Raw genomic sequence first — 12,186 nt, 5'->3', positions numbered from 1 at the left:
ACCTTACCTAAAGCCTAACAGAGCACACAACTCATGGCAGATACCAGAGGAAAGCCTGTTGACCAGTGAGATCATACTAGGGAAAAGATTAATCTTGGGTCTGAAAAGAGAGGGCCCTTCCTTCACCCCAGCAAGAGGTGACCCACAGGGGATAGACGGGGGTACACACTAAGACCCTATATGGTCTCTTTGGAGACTTGCATCTGCCTTGTGAGGTACATGCTCTATTTGCCTCTTAGAGATTGGGGGTCCTGGAAGGATATACTGATTGGGGTCACACAGACCCAGGTCTACTTGTTGTCATATCTTGGTCTCTGAAAACCTTAGGACTGCTTCCAATGAGGTGGAAGTTTCTTTGGGGCAAAGGCATATTTCTTAGGGAAAAAGCAGAACCTGAGGCCACCTCCTGGGAAACAGCTTTGCAGCAGCACGTGGGGATGGGCACCTGCACGTATGCAGTAAACACACACACACACACACACACACACACACACACACACACACACACACACACACCTCCCCACCCTGAGCCACAGCACACAGCTCCCAGCCACCTCGACCCTCCCCCTACCGAACCCCGCTCTCCCTCCTACCCTATATGTGCAATCTTGTGAAAACTCCACCACTCTTAAGGTTAATAAGGCTCATTTGCTTAAGATAGCACCTGTTTCTATGGTGACTCCTGCCACCCAGAATCTGTTCATCAACTGAGACAAGAAAACAGTGACTTCCACCTCTTGGAAAAGGAAAGAGCTCATTCTTAGCCCCAAAGCCTGACAGGCCAGCCACCCAAGGAACTCAGGGTATCCAAGTCTCAGCCCCAGCCCACTCTCCCACCAGAGCAGCTCCCCGCTGCCCTCTGGAGCTCTGGCCTCTCTCCTCTTCCTCTTTCTCTCCACCCACGGTGGACAGTGCTGTGCACCCCAGGCTACCAGCCTCATCTCTCCATAGCTGCTCTACTTGGACCTTTCTGTGCAGAAGCTGACAGGTGAGCCCTAGGCTGCCCCTTGGCCTTCCTCCCCAGCCCTGATGCCCCAGGCCAGAGTTTCTCTCACCCTAGCATGACTGGATTCCTGAAGCACCCCCCCACTCCACCCCCCTGCCCTCCCCTCCCCGCCTCCAGCCACAGGGCTTGTCTCCGCTCCTCCCCCCTCTAGTATCAGCAAGAGGTCACTGCCTCTCTCCTAAAACAAGAGCTGTTCAGGCCTTGTGGCCTGCTCAGTGGTCCATTCCAGCCCTCTGTCGTGTAGCTGAGATTTTATGACTCTGACCTGACACCAGCCCCAACTGTGGGGCACAAATCACTAGGGAATAGGCTCCCTGGCAGGTGTGACTAATAATAAAGCTCCAGTGAGCGATTCGCCTTTGAGAAGAAATGAGAGCAGCTTCCGCGTTCTCCCTCTAATAATGCCATGCTGGCTCGCTGGTGTGCAGAGAGGCTTTGTGGATGGGGGAGAGCAAGTGTGGGGAATCGCGTGGAACTTGCCGCTTGCTTGGTGGGTTCTGAGGCCCAGGGGAGCCCGCTATGCTTCTGAACAACATTTCGGCCCACAGAAGGGGGTGAGGGCGGCCAAGTGGGAGGATCTTGAGCCTAGCCTAGCAGCTGATTCTTCTGAATCCTGGCTGGGCCACCCCGCTCAGCCTCCCTGCTGGCCCGGCCTCTTGTTCCTCCTGAATGGCTTTGGGCCCCATGGAGGTGGACTAGAGGCAGGCAGCCTTTGGGACTTACCATCTGAGAGTCAGTCTGGCCTTGTGTGCACATGCTCTGGCTGTGGCTTCTCCTTAGAAATAAGCAGAGATAACTCTTCTCCTGCCACCCCCCCCCTCCACCCAGAGACAGTACCCCCCTGCCTGTAACCACCATGCATTGAAAGCAAAGCCAGGCTGCAGTCCCGGGGTTCTGGACTCATGTCAATCTCCTCCTTGAAATCTCCACTTTGTTTTTTTGTCTATGACAGAAGTTTCCATCCTCTTGTCTCCCACCCTGCCTGCACTCCAAGGCCCCCATCTCAGTAAGGACCCCAAGTCGAGAAGTTGCCAAGGGGCTTATCTATCACTTTCCACCTAACCTACCAACAGCCCTGCCTTTGCTTTGTGCAGATGACTGTCACCCTGAAAGCCACCGCCACCACCCAACATGGCAGTCAAAGAACACTTCTAAAAGACATCCATTGTTTTCTGTTTCTCTGTCTTTTCTTTTCCTTTTCTTTAAGTCTTGTTATGTCATCTAGGCTATTCTTGCATTCTGGGCTTAAACTGCCCTCTCCTTAGCCACATCTCCAGGAACTATAGGCATCTGCCACGGCACTCAATCACAGTTCAACACCCCTGTCCTTTGCACATCTCCAGTAGTCCCTTTGCTAAACTCCTTCCCAGGCTGAGTAAAGTTACTATATGGATAGTCCTCAACCCCAGTGCGTGCCTCCATTTCTTTTTCCTATCTCTTTGTTTCTTTTAATTCATGTTAAGGACATTTTACATGTGAACAAATGTTTGATACTTACTAGGCACTTTGTTGAAAATCAACTGCACAACTCATGGACAGGGATAAGAGGAAAAAAAAACTGGGGGAGAATGAAGGAAGGCGTGACACGGATCAAAAAGAAAGTACTCATTACCTGACTTATGAAACAGTTACCCTTCTGTACATTACCTTTGTAATAACAATAAAAGTATATTTAATAATAATAAAAAGTGATTTATACTCTTAATAAATTTCTGAGCATTCAGTACAGTATTGTTAACTATAGGCACAATGTAGATCTCTAGAATGTAATCATCTTGCATAACTGAAACTTTAGACCCTTTGAATCACAATCCCCCCACCCCCATCCCAGTATACTTTGCCTTATCTGGGAAGTTTTAAACTGAAGGGACTGTCAGGGCTTCCTGCTGCTGATTGATTGAGTTGGTCTGGGTGTGGCTTCCCAGGTGGTTCTGGTGAGTCATCTGTCATGGCCTACCTTGAAGCCTCGCTGACTCCACCTTCTGAACACATGGTTCCTACGACTGTGGACCACACAGGGTTCCTTCCTGCTCTTCTCTCTGCCAGATTCCCTTTCCTCAATGGATCACCAGGTGAGTTTTGAGCCTGTTCAGGGGCCCTTACCTCTGGGAAGCTCTTTGCCTCCTTTCCACCTCCCATAGTTCTAGAGCTGAACTCCATCCTGACCCTTGCCTCCCCCCACTGTGGCAACTGATCTTTCTTTTCTGTTTACCAGCCAGAGAGCCCCTTAATGGAGTCAAGGGTCTTGATTGTATAAACTTTTGGTCTACGGTGCCTGAATGAAGCTACCATCGGAGATGTATTGAGCACATGCAGAATGAATGAATGAACAAATGAACAGAGGTGCTCTGACAGAGGCAGGGGAAGGCAAGCCAGGATTCTTCAATGATCTAAAGCTGCTACTTCTACTGATGCGGCCTCAGAATATATTAACTGTCTTAACTCCTGCATTATGGTTTGACATTCTATTATTAGCTTAAAATTTGGATTTAAATTAGCTTAAGAATTAACAAAACCCTTCTTGATCTCTTCCCTTCATGAACCTCTGACATGCCAAATCTTCCCCATTCTGCATGCAAGCAATTGATTTGGAACCTAAATATAGAACTTTAGATCAATCCCCATTAAATTTAATTTTTGCAATGCAGGCCCAACTTTCTGATTTGCCAAAATTACATGAGGGATTTTTTTTTTGTTACCCATCATATTAACTATTCCTTAAACTTGGCGTGACCTATAAATTTGGTGAGCATGTTATCCATAAAAATATGGAACAGCCGGGCGCTGGTGGCTCACACCTATAATCCTAGCCACTCAAGAGGCTGAGGTCTGAGGATGGTGGTTACAAAGCCAGCCCAGGCAGAAAAGTCCGTGAGACTCTTCTTATTCAATGAACCAGTCGGAAGTGGAGGTGTGGCTCAGGTGATAAGAGTTTCAGCATTGAGTAAAAAAGCCAAACAAGAGCCTCAGTATTGAGAGAAAAATTATGGCACAAGGTTGCTCATGATAGATTCTTGTGGCAGTCACCAGCGACCCACTTTAAGACCGATAATAGTTCAATTGTCAGGACTGGCCTGGTAACAAGGCACAAACCCATCTCATACAACAGCCACTAAGTCCAAGTCTCTTGCCTTTGTGCACAGGTTGCCATGATTAACATAGACTAATGCTTAGAGCTGCTTCCTCATCCTGAGGAACAATGCATGGTCTAGTGAGAAATCTGAATGGTCAGGAGCAACTGGTTTTGGGCCAGCCAATGAAGACTGTTTTCTTCTTTGTTTCAGATCATCTGCTGTTTAAATTGTTCTTTTCTTTTGAGGAGGATTGATATTATACTGATTCCAGTAATCCACATTTCCTTTCCTATTTCTGGAGATGATTTCATGATCCCAAATCTTAGCTTTCTCTGGACTTTGAAGGTGTAACTCATCTAAAGACCTTGAGCCAAGGCCGGGTGCTGGTGGCTCACGTCTATAATCCTAGCTACTGAGGAAACTGAGATGTGAGGATCGAGGTTGGAAGCCAGCCCAGGTAGGAACATCTGTGAGACTTTTATCTCCAATTAACCACCAGAAAACCAGAAGTGGCGCTGTGGCTCAAATGGTAGAGTGCTCACCTTGAGCTGAAGAGCTGAGGGACAGCACCCAGGGCCCAGAGTTTAAGTCCCATGACCGACAAAAAAAAAAAAATCTTGAGCCATTAAAAGTAACTGGTGTTTGCATGCTGCAGATGGGCTTTCGTCCCTCTGGACGAAGCAAGTAGAGGCACACAGTGGCTTCCACAGCAGAGTGGGTTTGGGGAGATCACAAGTAAGTCAGGAGGAAGCTTGGGGGCTGGGAGTCACTGCAGAGTTTCAAACAGGAAAGTAATCTGTTCAGATTTAGAGTTTTAGTAAAATCATTCCTTGAAGGAAAGATGGATACTCTCATTTAGGCCAGATTACACAAGAAGAACTAGTCAGCAGACTTTTGCAATAATAACCCAGACACAGTGAGAAGGGCCTCAATTAACTCAGTCATCTTGGCTTTTCAATCTATGTTTAGGATTCATTTTACTGCCCTGTCAAATATGGAGTGTTGTTTTTTGGGTGTTTTTTGTTTTTTGTCAGTCATGGGGATTTAACTCAGGGCCTTGGCACTGTCCCTGAGCTCTTTGCTCAAAGCTAGAGCTCTACCACTCTGAGCCACAGGGCTACTCCCAGCCTTGGAGATCTTGTTATGCTATCCCCTTCTGAGATGCAGTCTCTTGTATCCTTTGAACTTTTCAGCCTTACTAATAACTCAAGGTTGGTCAATTCCTATCTCTCTCATGAAGTCATCACAATGATGTCACCTCTACCTAATTTTTATTAATCCATCAGCTCATCCACCCACCCATCTACCCAGCATCTATCCATCTACCTAATCAACAACCATTGATCTGTTGATTTATCCATCTATTTACCCATTCACCCATCCGCCTACTCAGCACCCATCCATCCATCCATTCATCTGTCCACTTGCCTCCCCAACATCCATAGATCCATCCATCCTTCCGTCCACTCATCCATCCGTCCATCTATCCATTCATCCATCTACCCACTACTCAGCATCCAGCTGGCCAGTCATGCATCCATCCACCTACTCAACATCCATCTGTCCATCCATCTATGAATATACCCATCTACTTATCCATCTGTCCATCCCTTCCCTCATGCTTTTGCTCATTCAACATTTATGAAGGAGTGTTTATGTTCTAAGCACCATTATAAATGTTGAGGATATGGGTAGAAGATACAGTTTCTGCTCTCTAGGAACTCACGGTCTAAGAGGAAAAAGATACTCAAATAATAAATAGCCCTGTGATGAGGAGGGTGGTAGAGCCTGGGCAGAACTGGCTTAGTCTGGGCAAACCAGGGCAAGCCATTCGTTCACTGGAGGTAACTGCTGAGCTGAGCCTTAAGGGAAGCTGTATGGTGGCCTTGTTCTTCTACTGGATCTTCAGAGAAACCATGTTTTAAATTCCTAAAATGGATTCATCAAATACTTAACTTTTACTTAATCTTAATTTTTAAAATAGCCACAGTGCCGAGCACAGTTCCGGTTCAACAGATGGTTCTAACCTCTCCCTATTAAAGCCTGACGCTGGTGTCCTTTCTCTCTCATGGTCTTTCAAGCTGAACCCACGTGGACAGCTCATTCTCCTGGTCAAGCCCTGGCCTATCTCTTAGAAGGAAGATATGCTCCTTGCCATCAAAGGCTTCCTGTGGAGAATTCTGAGTGATTGAAGATGGAACAAACCGAGGGCCCTGGTGTACATAGACACTACCAAGTGTGCTCGGCATGTCACCAATTCTGCGCCCCTGAATTCCTGCATGAAGATGCTGTTCTCCTCTTACACAGATGAGGAGACAGACTCACAGAGATCAATCACTGCATGTCAGAGCTATCTCAGAGAATCCATCTCCTGGGTTCACGCTACACTAGAAGGCTCAGGTCAGGGCTGTGCTGTGGCTGAGCTGGGCGGAGCCAACGGGAGAAGGGAGATCAATGCCAAACCGTGCCACTCACACCGGCACCCCATCCACACGGGCCCTGGTAGTGGGTGTGGGACCTACCTGAATTCTGGAATGGGAAGGCTAGGTTTGGATGTGGTGTGTCCCGGTGTGGTGGTGGTGAGGGGGCCCCAGTGGGAGGTAGTTAGGTTATTGGGATGCTGTTCTTCAAAGGGACTTGTATAATTTACTCAAGAACTGAGCTAGTTCCTTCCGGAACAAGCTGTTACAGAAAAGAAAAAAAAAAAAAGAGCAGGCCTGGCCTCCGAATCTCTCTGCTTCCGGTCTTCCCATGTGATCTCCACGGCATAAATTCCTACCACTGTGATGCCGTGTATCTTGAGGCCCTCACCAGGTGGCTGCCTGATCTTGGGCTGTGAGTAAAAGAAACTGCTTTTCTTTATAAAGTATCTAGCCTCAGGTATTTGGTCATACCAACATACAGTAGACTAATACAGGCAGTTCCTCCTTGTCAGTGTGCAATAGGCTTTGGACTTAGAACACTTTGGAGTTAGCCACTTGTGGGCTGTGACACCTTGAGCTCATTGCTTGCCATCTCTAGGCTCTGATTTTCGTATTTCTATTACCTTCCTCTTAGGTCTTTTGTGAGGATTAAATGAGATGCTAATGTAAAGCACAGCCCTTAGTACCACATGCCAAGCACGTGAACATCTCCTATTTTCTTCCTCCCTCTTCCCTCTGCATTTTCTTCTTCCTTATTCTTTGTTTTCTCCAACTTAATTTTTAAAAAATGTTATTAGACAGGTGATGTACACAGGGGTTATAGTTAATGTCAGTCAGGTAAAGAGTACATTTCTTTTTGGACAATTGTTCTTGTGGTTCGTTTATACAGAGAAGAGCTTTAAGAAGGACGTCTCTACTGGGAGAGGAAATGTGGTGATGCTGGCATTGTGCGGAAGAGCCACTGAGCACGTGGAGACCAGCCTCCACTTCACCTGCTTCTACTGTCCCAGGTCACCTACAGCTTATTTCTGTGTTGGGAGCTCTGTCCTTCAGGGAGCAGATGCAGTTTGAATTCTTGGAAGGTTTGGTATCAGACTTCCTGTCCAACTTCGCCCACCATGCTGACTGCCCAGGACACCCGCAAGAGAGGTCCCTGCGAATCGTGGTAGCTCTGGGAGCCGTCGGCCCCGCTTTCTGTAGCAGCTGACCAGGTTCCGGCCCTCCACAGGTGCAGCTGCGATCAGCACCGTCACCTAGCCTCTTACAGCAGCAGGGCCAGGCACGTGTGTGGAGCCGCTTCTAGAGTGACAATGGACAGAACTTTCCAGAAATCAAGAGTGGGTCACTGTGCTCCAAAGATTCTGCCACAGCCTTTCCCCCCCAACCAGGTTCTTTCTAAGGCTATCTGCAGAGGGGGTGGATGACAGCGACAAAGCCAGGGTAGGGCAAAAGTAGGTTGGGATTTGGGGTGACAGATAGAGAGCCATGTCCCATGTCCCAATCCTGCCTCGGGAGGGGAAGCCGGGAGCCTTGCCTGCCTGCCACAGCCGAGTTCAGAGCTGGGGCAGCAAGACCATGCCATGCTGTGTGTGTGTGTGTGTGTGTGTGTGTGTGTGTGTGTGTGTGTGTGTAAAAGAGAGAAAGTGAGAGAGAGAGAGAGAGAGAGTTTTTTTCTGCCTGATCCAGGAATGCTCCTGGATGGCAGAACTGGTTTCCATAACGACTTTCTGATATAAACATATTTGATAAAAATAAGTTAACAGCAGAGCTGTGGTAGAGCAGATTCTCAGAGTGCAGAGAGAGAGAGAGAAAGAGAGAGAGAGAGAGAGAGAGACCACCTCGAAGAACAGCATTTTATTTTCTCCCCTCCCAGCCTCTTGCTTGCCGTAAACCCATAAAAAGCTTTGTTTATCACATTCATGTATACATAGGCTTGCTTTCTCCCTGTGAGACTTATTCTTATTCTATATTCTCCTCTCTCTCTCTCTCTCTCCCCCTCTCTTTCTTTCTCCACCCCTTAGATACCTGAAGCAATACAGTATGTATGGGATAATACGATAAATTCATTTCCAATTCACTGCATTATCCCTTGAATATTTTAATGACTCATTGAATGGAGTAAAAAAAAAAAAGCTATTTCAAATGAACAATTATGCCGCATTAGTCTAAGGGCTGATTATATTTAAACACTGCTCACATGGATTACAGGACACAGCGACCTCAGCATAGGAGAGCTAATTTGGCTCTTATCTCCAAATAATTTTACACCGCAAATTACCATGAAAACCTAAAGGGCTTGAAAAACATTCATCAAAAGATAATATTCCTCTTTGTAGCAACATTTTACTTAACCGCTTTGGACTGGGAGCGAAGGCATCTCTGGGCCGGTGCTGTGGTGATAATGAAGCATGGAGAAGTGCTACTGGGTTGTGAGAAAGAGAGAGGGGGAACAGGTTGGGGAGGAAGGGTCTGCAGCCTGGCTCAGCCCAAAGAGCTACCTCCTGCACCCTGCCAGATGTGTGATCGGAGGGCCACAGGTGAGGATGGGGGAGGGGAGAGTGTGGTCTGGTCCCGGAGGTCACAGGGCCATCCCCAGAGATCCAGTGACATGGCCAGCTGCTCACCTCCAGCGTGGACCTCCCCAAAGACAGCCTGGGTCATGACAAGTCTTTCAGCGTGGGCCCAGACCCATTTACACTTGAAAAGCGAAGGTATGAGCTATGTGGGACCCTATGCAGAACTTTAACTTCGCATGACCTAATTTTCGCTGAAGGGAATTTATGGCATCCTTGGCGGCAGTGCCGGATGGCGGTCCTCATACTCTGTGACTAAAACTTGAGTTTTTGGAAGTACTGGGGTTTGAACTCACTTGAGCCATACCCAAATCCTTTTTGCTTCGGGTGTTTTTCAGATAGGGTCTCTCTCTCCCCGCCCCCTCCATCTGCCCCCCTCGTTTTTAAGTGGTTCTATACAAAGGATGTTCAATTCAACAGATCAGCGTGTGAGTACAAAGCATCTTGATCATTCTCTCCGCCATCTCTCCCAACACCACCCTTCCCTTTCATTCATCCATTTTCACATATGTACGTCAAATTGAATATTATGACTACATCTTCCCACCCTTCCTCTGAGCTTCTTGCCTTGGCTGGTATGTCTGGGATTTTTCGGTATCCACTTCCACTATAGCTGGGACTCCAGGTGTGCACTACCAAGACTTGCTTTGTTCTTTGAGACAGGATCTTGATAACCGCTTCCCTAGGCTGGCCTTGAACTGAGACACTCTTCCAAGTAGCCGGAATTACAAGTGTGAGCAGTTATGCCTAGCTCTGTGACAGGAGTCATAATCCCACTAGGAAAATGGATGTCATTGTACCTATTTTAATGCCAAGGAAGCCAAGGCTCAGAATCTCCCATCTAGAAAGAGCAAAAGTTGGACCCTCCACTGCTTCATCTGACTCCAAAGTCCCGGCCTTGTCCCTTTAAAATGGCCACAAATATGTCTGGCTTCTAACCAAGGTCACCTCGGCACTGTCCCTGCCAGCCAAGGCTCTGTATGGCCCATGGGTTGAACTATATCCTCTTTGGGAGTAGGAACCATGCTCCCTAGATGTTCATTTTTTAAAACAGACCCTCACCGTGGGCAAACTTGCAGCAGATGAAAAATAAAGGTCTCCATAAAGAAGCGTTTTATCAACCCCATTTCCAGGCCTTGTGCTCTTTGTCTCAACTGGTAGTCCTTCTAACAATAGTTTATTCTGTGTATTACCATTAGCTGGGTTCTGGGGTATATTAAAAATAAAACAACCCCCCCCAATGATGTAATGACTTCTATGGACACATGTGAACATCTTCAGACTCCGCTACTTCCTTGATGAGGAACACGGACGATACACCGCCTTCTGTTGTGCCTCTCTCTAGGAAAGCCTCTCCTGATTACCTTTGTAATTTCCTTTGTCCTTGCCCCAGAGAGATCAAGCAACTTGCCTAAGGTCACCCAGGAGAAGGGCCAATCACCCCCAAACGGGTTGATCACAGAACCGAAAAGCAGGAATCTGTACGCTCTGCCTTGCTCATTGCATTTCCCATTTAGCTTATTCACCTAGCACACTTAGAGGTCCTTAAAATAATATAAAAAGTCTAATTATGGAAAAAAAATCCAATCTTATAGAAAAGTAGACAGAATAATGACCCCTTCGAGGCCCTTTTAATTCAACCCAGAATTGGTTGCATTTACAGCTGCCAGGGGTGGGGAATGCTGGAGGAGAGAGAGAGGTGAACTTGCCAGTTCCTTTTCTTCTCTGAAACAAAAAAAGAAGATCCTCAGGGCAAATGTTTAGAATCATTGATGGTTTCTAGGAAGATTTTCTTTTTTGGAAGATTAAAAAATAAAAAGGTACTCTTGTCTCCTTCATTGTTCTTCGTGTTCTCTGTCACCAATCACGATATTTCATTCGCACACCAGCTTCCTGTGCTGCGTATTCCATTAACAATAATAAAAAAAAAGTCTAATGAAAATGTCTACATGAAAAGCCCTGAGCACTCATTTCGGAGACAAACAGAAGAGGAACCAATAAGTGTTTCTTTGGAACTGAAAGCTGCATATTAATTGATATCTTAATTAGGCTCCGCCATGAAGATTATTAGTTAGATTGAGTCAGAACTAAAAAGTAGCTGGAAGGAAAACAGAAGATCCACACAGGGTGCAAAGATGGTATCTGTCCACGCTCTGCAGAGGTCTCTGCTGCTCTGGGAGACAGTGCCAGAGAGATGGCTGACAGTGCTCAGCCAGCCCTGCCTGCACTGCAGCTGAGCCAGTGGTAACCCATAGGTCTAGAATGTTCCGTGCAAGCCTGCTCCTGGACCCACATCACCCCACCCTGAGTGGAACAGTGTGCCTTTCTCCATTTTGTTTGTTTGTAACTCCAGCGCTTGAGGGGTACTTACATAAGGCACTTACATAACATAACAGCCAGCGATGGTATGGAGCTGATGATGTGTGCTAAGGCTTAGAATCGAAGTACTTTACCCAAAATAACTCAGTTAAGCTTCAGACCAACTGTGGGAGGTGGAGAGTACCTTTACAACCAGTGTGTTGAGATGCAGAGAAGTTCAACAACTAGCCCAAGATCACACCGAGCATCACAGTGGGCCTGAGATCCGAAGCACAGCAACCTACACACAGCAGCCTGGCTCCAGCGGCATTGCTCTTAACTACTGTATTACAGTGACTAGTGTGAAATATGGGTTTTATTTGTTGAATTAAATGAGTGAAAGAGTACCATGGAAGCCCAGTCCCTACTGCTGGATGTCTCTCGAATTCCTAGGCTTTATGTTATTTACAGGTCTAGAGCCTTATCCAATTCTATCTAGAATACCTCTGTGGGAAGTATCTAGAATACCTTTTTTGGTCAGTTGTGGGGCTTGAACTCAGGGCCTGGGGCCTGCCCCTGAGCTCTTCAGCTCAGCTCAAGGAGAGTGCTATACCACTTGAGCCACAGTACCACTTCTAGTTATCTGGTGGTTAAATGGAGATAACAGTCACAGTCCATGACTCTTATCTCCAATGAACCATCAAAAAGTCAGAAGTGGGACTGTGACTCAAGTGGTAGAATGCCAGCTTTGAGTGAAAAAGTTGAGAGACAGTGCCCAGGCTCTGAGTTCAAGTCCTTAGTATTGGCATGCG

The sequence above is a fragment of the Dipodomys ordii genome, unplaced genomic scaffold (genome assembly GCF_000151885.1).
Source record: "Dipodomys ordii isolate 6190 unplaced genomic scaffold, Dord_2.0 Scaffold189, whole genome shotgun sequence".
NCBI classification, from domain to species: Eukaryota; Metazoa; Chordata; class Mammalia; order Rodentia; family Heteromyidae; genus Dipodomys; species Dipodomys ordii.
Note: the sequence above shows the minus strand (reverse complement) of the source record.